The 7,500-nt window shown below is 45.4% G+C and overlaps 1 long non-coding RNA gene across 1 annotated transcript in view; it reads right to left on the reverse strand.

Annotated features, from left to right (window-relative positions):
• Positions 1-3,437, reverse strand: part of LOC306814766 — a 9,693-nt gene extending 6,256 nt beyond the window's left edge. Inside the window, exons 1-2 of the long non-coding RNA XR_013777233.1 lie at positions 3,155-3,437; positions 1,025-1,117 (exon numbers count right to left, since the gene is read on the reverse strand). This is a non-coding gene — a long non-coding RNA (uncharacterized lncRNA). The remainder of the gene's footprint in view (positions 1-1,024; positions 1,118-3,154) is intronic.
• Between the last annotated feature and the right edge of the window lie 4,063 nt (positions 3,438-7,500).

The following is a 7,500-nucleotide window of genomic DNA, read 5'->3' on the forward strand; positions in this document are numbered from 1 at the left end:
CAATGTTGTGCTTATGTCCAGGAATTAGAAGAAAGATGTTGATGAAAATTGCTGCCCTACTTCTGCAAGGCCCCCTTCTCTAGTCACACCTTGTTCTTTCTCACAGTGTGTTATTAATAAGAATGCTTGGTTATTACCACTACCAGAAATCTTGGATTATGGCTAACAATCTTTGTCAGTTATTACCAGCCATCCTTGGCTGGCTCCACAACCATCCAGCTACTGGTGTTTGAGACTCATGCATTAACCCCTTATCTTCTGGAATTCTGCAGTGAGGTTCTTGTTTACTATTTCCACTCATCAAAATATGGGACCTGCATCTTGGAACCTTTAAATGCTTCTTATAATGTGATATATCATTGTGGGAAAAAGACTGGGGTTAAAATTACCTTTTAACAGGCAGAACAGCCTGTCCTCTGCCCTGTCCCCTACACTGTTGTCCCCTGCCTCAATATATGGTACAGGGGAAAATGAGGTTGCTACTCCCTGGATAGAATGCAGTCAGCATGGCAAACTTCCCCCTCCAAACACAGGCTTAAGGAGAGATTAAATGGAGGATGGAGTGGAGACAGCACAGCCAGGTCCCACTGAAATCCTCGTAGAGGAGGGAATTCAGTTCTTCTTTTCTCAGTTCTGCATTGCTGTTGTCAATCAAGGGAAATAAAAGTGGATACCTTGCTGATAATCCAGCAGTTAGCATGAAGTCACTCTCCTCAGATTTCATACTGATGTCTGGCTCCATCCTGAGGTTACCTCAGGTGTTACCTGCCATCCTTCACCAAGTATGCTTGACCAAAGTCACTCAAGCTCAGTCCCAACAAATCCACATAGGATGCATCAAAGCTCATGCATTCGACCAAGTTTTCTATCTTTTTTGAATGAGCTGGATCAGCTCAGAAGGAAAAAATTGGTCCATAACAGTGGTATCAATTTAGTGCATAATTAATAATTTCTGTTGTTTTTGTTTCTCTACCCACGTTGGATGTTTAAGTATATCTCACTAGACAGAAGACTAGAAATGTACCTGATTATGAGACAAGGAGCCACTCAAGCAGCAATGGGGAGGACTGTTTACACCTGCACACTTTGAAGACTACTAATGGAGAATCTTGGACTCCTATTTAAAAACAAAGCCAACTCCAGACACAGGCACCAATACAGCATGGTAACTAATGAATCCATTGTAGCCGCAATAACAATTGTAATATTGTTTACATTTTATTTTTACAGGTTAATGTTTTCAATACTCTAGCATGGCTGTTCACATGTGGATTAGTCAGCCATCCCCAAAAAAACTTACAGCTAATGATTCTAAAAGACAGAAAGAAAACAATGTCAGTTATCCCATGGGCCACCCTAATATAACACCTAGAGCAAACACCACTTGAACCTCAGAAGGGAAATTCACACCTAAATCTAATGCAAGCTGTGACATTGATAATACACTGCAGCAATTTCTGGATTTGCTCTCTGTTTCCCACTCATTTCATAGAAGTATTCAAATAATGAAAATTCCAACACCATATTTTATATTAGTCTTCCTCCAGATGGAGTGATGCTACTCCTGGAAAAAAAGACAACCCCAATCTCCATAAATCAGCAAAGCTTGGTATTACAATCAGAGCCTTGCAACAAGGATTCACCAGCCTTTCAAAGGTAATTAAACAAAATTGAATGGCTTTGGATTTGCTTTTGGCATACAGAAGTGGTGCATGCACAGTCATCAACAGCAGTTGCTGTGTATACGTAGATCAGACTCTGAGAATACTGACTGATCAGAAATAAAATCAAAGGAACATTGGAATTTTTCATGAAATACAAAAAAATATGAACAGGAAGATATATTTGATTGGATGACCCTATGGATTCCAGATTTAAACATGGCCGTGAGAAGCTTGGTCATTGTAATTACTGTAGTTGTGATGTTAATGGTTGGTTTATGGATTCTATTCCAAATTTGCTGAATTGGATCTAACAGTATATATAATGAACCTGACAGTAAAATTTTTCCCCTATTAAGGTCTCAGAATGATGAACAACTGTTCTATTTTAGTTGATTCACACAGGATTAAAAATCATAATCAGTATTGTTAAAGTACTAAAAAAGTTTATAGTTTTTAACTGCTTTGATTGATATTTGTGCATGTTTTCAGTTTTCTGCAAATATTGCTTTAGAATGCTTGTCTCTTCACTCTGGTTGTCACAGTGAGTAGAAAGGATTCTGCCCTGAATACGACTTGAAATTTCATATGATTATGGTATCAGTTCTTTATTCCTCTTTCTGACTCTCCAGGGTAAGGCATAAAATTCCCAACTGGTGTAATGTGCTGAGCAGGTAGAAGCAATTGAGTTTCATTACATCTTTCATGCCCCTGAGACCAGAAGACTATTATATAGTACACATATATTTGTTTGGGTTACTGCAGAATTGTTGAACTCTTGAAATGCTGAGCAAGAATGTGTGAAATGCCGAATTTAACTAAGGGAGAGCACTGGACTAAGAAGTATGAATGACAGTGAAGGGAGTTCCTACCCCCTAATGAACACCTCCAATCCCTGCAACCAAGAGACTGACTCCATGAACTTTTCTTTGGTCCTTATTTGCATCTCATCTTTCTATGATTTCAAGACTCGGAGGGTGGGGAACATCCTGATCTATACAGACTGGTAAGAACACTAACGAGGTGACATGTTGTATTGACCCAAACTGACATGAATGCTCTGGATTGAATGTTATATCTTGTCATTATGATTTCTTTATTTATCAGTAATCATGTTTATATGTAAAATGCATATTACATAAGGTGACACAGGAGATACATAAACTGAAGCAAAAGCTTCATATCAAAATCAGTAAGATAGCTAACCCCTTTTCAAAGAAATAGTAGGGCTTATGAGGTCAATGTGTACCAATACACTCAGCAAAGGTGTGCACATTCACAGTGGATGCTTTTATAGCATGGAGACAAGGGACACCTGCATTACCACTTCATGAGCTAAAATGAATGACTGAGGTCAAGGGTTGGAATGTAGCAGGACTTTTACCCCTGACATGGGAGAGCTTGTTTGTTAGCTGCTGCAATAACTCTGGGCATCATGCTCTCACATAAGCCTCAGATGAGCCTTGGTGAGGTAACTCAATCAGGCAGTTTACCTTCTAGGGAGTTATTCTGGTACCATGAGATTGATGCTTTCTGCTGACAGTAAACATCTTGCTGGGGAAGCCGATGCAGAAAGATGAGCTGGAATTTCTGACTCTAAGACACTTCACAAGCTTAAATATCTGCACCATACTTTCACAAAAAATAAATCCCCTGTGAATTTCCTGGTGATATGAGGGGATCTCTCCCCAAAGTCAGGGTGCTGCTTTGTACTTACACTCTTGAGGACTCTGTGTGCACTATCATCAATTCGATGGTAAGTTACACTGATTCATATTATATGCTATATTTTATTAGCTGTGATACAGGTACCTTCAAGGTGTGCTCTATTTTATGTTCTCTATAGCAGTTCTTTGCTTTATACTGTTTAGTGAGTCACTCTGCGTATCAACTGGGAACAAAGATTCACAGACCTCCTTACAACTCCAAAGAAAATGGTTTTATTGTAACAAACCAAGTAATTTTTCAATTCTTCAACTGAAGAACTTAACTGAACTTTAACAGGGTCTAACTGAAACCTAACCGAGAAAAGCACTCATTGGCTGCTGCAGCGGCAGTGTCATTGTCACGCATCCCTTTATCCAATCAGCTCTCTGTTCACACGGCCCACGCATCTCCTCGACCAATCACTGCCTCGCTCTCAACTGACCCACAGCTGAGCCCTGCCCAGAGTGCCTTTCGGTGAGCAGAACTTAACAATTTAAACAAATTTAACAAAGGTAAAAAGATTTTTATTCTTCTATCCCAGGATTCTGTTTAAGATAGTTTTTCCGTTACCTCTGGTCCATAAAATAAGCAATTTATTTTACAATAGATCTACTGGGCCATTCATAAGAACTTGTCTGCCATATCAGTTTAGGGGCATCTACATTAAGTACAGCTCCTTCTGAAAATTTGAGCCTAATGCAAGGCTTCTCTAAACATGTCATGTGACCCATACCAGGGATGGAGCAAGGGACACCTCCAAATCAAGTATCCTAATCCTTAGGGAGGAATGCAGATTGCGTTATATTAGTTGGCAATAGCAGCCAGTTGGCACAAACTGTTCCAGCAGATTACTAAAAAAGCCTGGAGAAAAACTACTTGAGACAGAACTTTGAGTAGCATGTCCACAGACAAGACACGCCCTTGTGAATCCACCCTTCAGATGAAGGAAACACCCAAGATTCATAAGTGCTCATGATCTTAAGGAACAACAGAAGACCCGAGGTCAGCAAAAACTCACCTATTTTAATTAATGAATTACATACCTGGCATGGAAGTGGGCTATATTAGTCCCTAATCTACCTTGTCTACACCTGGCTTGGAGAAGAGGGTAGGGAGAAAGGGAAGAGAAAGAAGAGATGAGTTAAAGAGAGGACAGAGACAGAGAAAAAAAGAAAGGGACAAATATAGAGAAAAAGAGAGAGAGAGAGAGAGAGAGAAGAGATCAGCAGTTGTGGTTCCAGAGCCGACCCAGCCAATGCTGGTCCCAGCATTGATCCAGCCAACAAAGATCTCATTCCTGGTTCCAGTGTTGATTCCAATGATGGCACGTGAGGGGTCCTGGGAGCACTGCCCAGGCTCAAGAGAGTCCTCTGCATGGATGGGCTATTCTGCCCCTGAAGACAGGTTCCTTGCTTTCACACAAACTTGTTGTCCTGCACATTCTGTCCTTTAAGACTTTCCTGGAAAAGGGTCAGAGGCATCAGGACTCTTCAGGGTCTTGATTCTGTCCTGCAGTTCACACTCTCTTCTCAGCTTCACTGCTGCCCTTTTGCTATCCTGAGCTGTACTTCTCTCCAGGGACTAGAAGCAGGATGTTCATCCCAGAAAACTGTTACCATTCTCCACATGGCCACCTCTCTGGTCACAACTTCTTCCTCATGCCTGGTTCTCATCAAGAGTCCTTGGTTACTGCCAGCAGCTCTTGCATGCTTTTACCTAGAAACCGTGGCTGACGTGGCTGACACCCACCCATCTGGCTGTGGGTGTTGGAGACCACGCACGCACGCCAGCCTCCCATCTTGTGCGGCTCTCCACTGTGTTACTCCCTTGGGACGCTGAGCAGGCTGAGGGCCTGGCAGTGGAGCGCTAATCCTCAGGCCGTTCCCCCACACCGGCATGCCGGCACAGCCTGCTCAGGGCCTGGAGCGTCCGCCTGAGGCAGATGGGACGTTCCCTTTGCACAGCCTGCGGCCACTCAGGCCGAGCTTCTGGCCAGCTGGGCCAAGGGCTACCTGGGCTGCAGGGCCTGTACAGGGCAGCTGCCAGGGTCTCTGGCCCTGCAGCCCTCACCTGCTAGTCAAAGGCAGGAGGAATGCTGCCACGGCCTCCTCCTGTGCCTCGGCAGCTCTGGCAGGGCAGCACCCGCTGGGCCTGAGCCCGTGGCCCCGGCTGTGGGAGGAGCGGCGCCAGGTCAGCGACTGCCACCACCCCGATTCGGGGCCACAAGTGCTGAGACAGCCGAGCACCTCCTGGGCAGCAGTGCCAGGGTCCTGCTCACTCACCGGGCCCAAGGAACTGTCCCAGAGGTTTTAGCTTATGCCCTTTTCCCCTTGGGACAGCTCTTTGTCAAGGCTGTCTTCCCGGATGGAAACCCTTTTTGTTGTCCTCTTCTCCTTGGTGCAGCTCTTCATCATTGCTGTGTTCCCTCTGGAACAGCTCTTGGTGTCTCTCGTCTTCCTGTACATTTAGGAAGCTTGCTTCCAGCCAGTCCAGCACCCTCTGGTGACTGGGGATTTCCTCCAGTTTCTGGAGAACTGAGCTGGCTTCCCTGAGTAGGGGCAGTGTGGGCTCTGCAAGGTTGAATGTTCAGCTCCAGCATGATCTTCCCCTGGGACAGGGTGCTCAGGTTTTCAGCAGTCTTTCCAAGCAATGGCAGAGATGTGCTGCTGAGGTTTTGCCACACACTTTGGGCATAGGACAGAGCCTGGTCCTGCTCTGCCTCTTGCCTGCAGCACCATGTGCCTGGAAAGCTGCCCAGGGGAGCTGACACAGATGTGCCTTGTGCCTGGTCCTTCTCTTCTGTAGGCTGCTGGCTGTGTTTCTAGAGTCCAGTGGAGACTATACAGGAGACTTGTACAGGAATACAGTGCTTGTACTTGCTGTAGCTCTCACGGGATGTGTGGCTGCCTAATGGGCTCCTGGGCTTTAGCACCTGGGAAGGCTTTGTCTCATACAGCAATGTCAGCACTGGACCCTGCTTGCCAATGGAAGCTGACACAGGCATGCCTTTGTGTCCTGTCCTCTTGTGCTGTGGGTGGATGGCTGGGCCTCTGGATCCCAGGGAAGACCATATGGGACACTCATACAGGGATATGGCTCCTGTACACCATGCAGGTCTTGTGGAAAGTGAAGCTATCTAACAGGCTCCTTTGTCTCCAGCTCCTGAGAAGGCTCTGCCTCACAGAGCACTGGCTCTCCTGGGTGCTGCTCTGCCAGGGGAGCTGACACGGGCATGCTGTGTTCCCAGCCCTACTGGGCTGTGGACTGCTGCCTGGGCCACTGCATGCCAATGGAAGCCACGCAGGAGACTCGTATGGGAATCCAGCTCCTGTACTTGGCATATGTCTTGTTGAATGCAGTATGATGCAGGGCAGCCCTCAAGCCCTGAGAGCTTGTGGTTGTGCCCTGCTCAAGGTGGCTGTCCCAAGAGTTGGGCTTCACCTTCTCTGTTGGCATCTCTGTTGTCCTCTGCAGAGAAGTGCTCCAGGAAGCTGCTTCTTTGGGAGGGAACAGAGCACCTCTGCTGGTAGAAGACCCTCCATGTGTCAGGGCACTGATACCCTGCAGTGTCATGAGGGCCCTGTGCTGATGTGGCCCTACATCAGCAAGGGCCCTTGGAATATGCCTCTGTCACAGAGAGCCACCTGATACTCCTGCAACACCAAAAGCACTCTGGTGCAATTATGAGATGTCTAGATTCTTCAACATTCTGTCTAAAAGTAGGAGAAATTTTTGTTGCAAGTCTCTCAGTATGTAATAATGAAGCAAAAATCAAAGGGTTAAGAGCTTAGCTGAGGAATAGAAGCTATACATATAGTGATTAGAGCAGAAGAAATGTAGAAAGTGACTGAGCCAGCAGAGCTAAGACAACATATCACTTGCTTGGCTTTGTTGTGTCAAGATGGGAGGTTGGGATATTGTAAAGTGAAGAAACTGTAACTGCACCTGGGCACCAAAGCCAGCCAGAACCAGGCTGGTAGCGTGAACTATGGCTAAGGGGTCCAAAAATCTAGCAACATGACAAAATGTGGAAAGTGTAAGGAACTGTGCAAGCATAAAAGGACTTTTAGCTCATTTTAATATGAAGCAGGGCTAGGTGGGGTAAAGTAATGCGTATGTACAGGCATATTGG

This window comes from Erithacus rubecula (genome assembly GCF_903797595.1).
Source record: "Erithacus rubecula genome assembly, contig: SUPER_Z_unloc_2, whole genome shotgun sequence".
NCBI lineage: Eukaryota > Metazoa > Chordata > Aves > Passeriformes > Muscicapidae > Erithacus > Erithacus rubecula.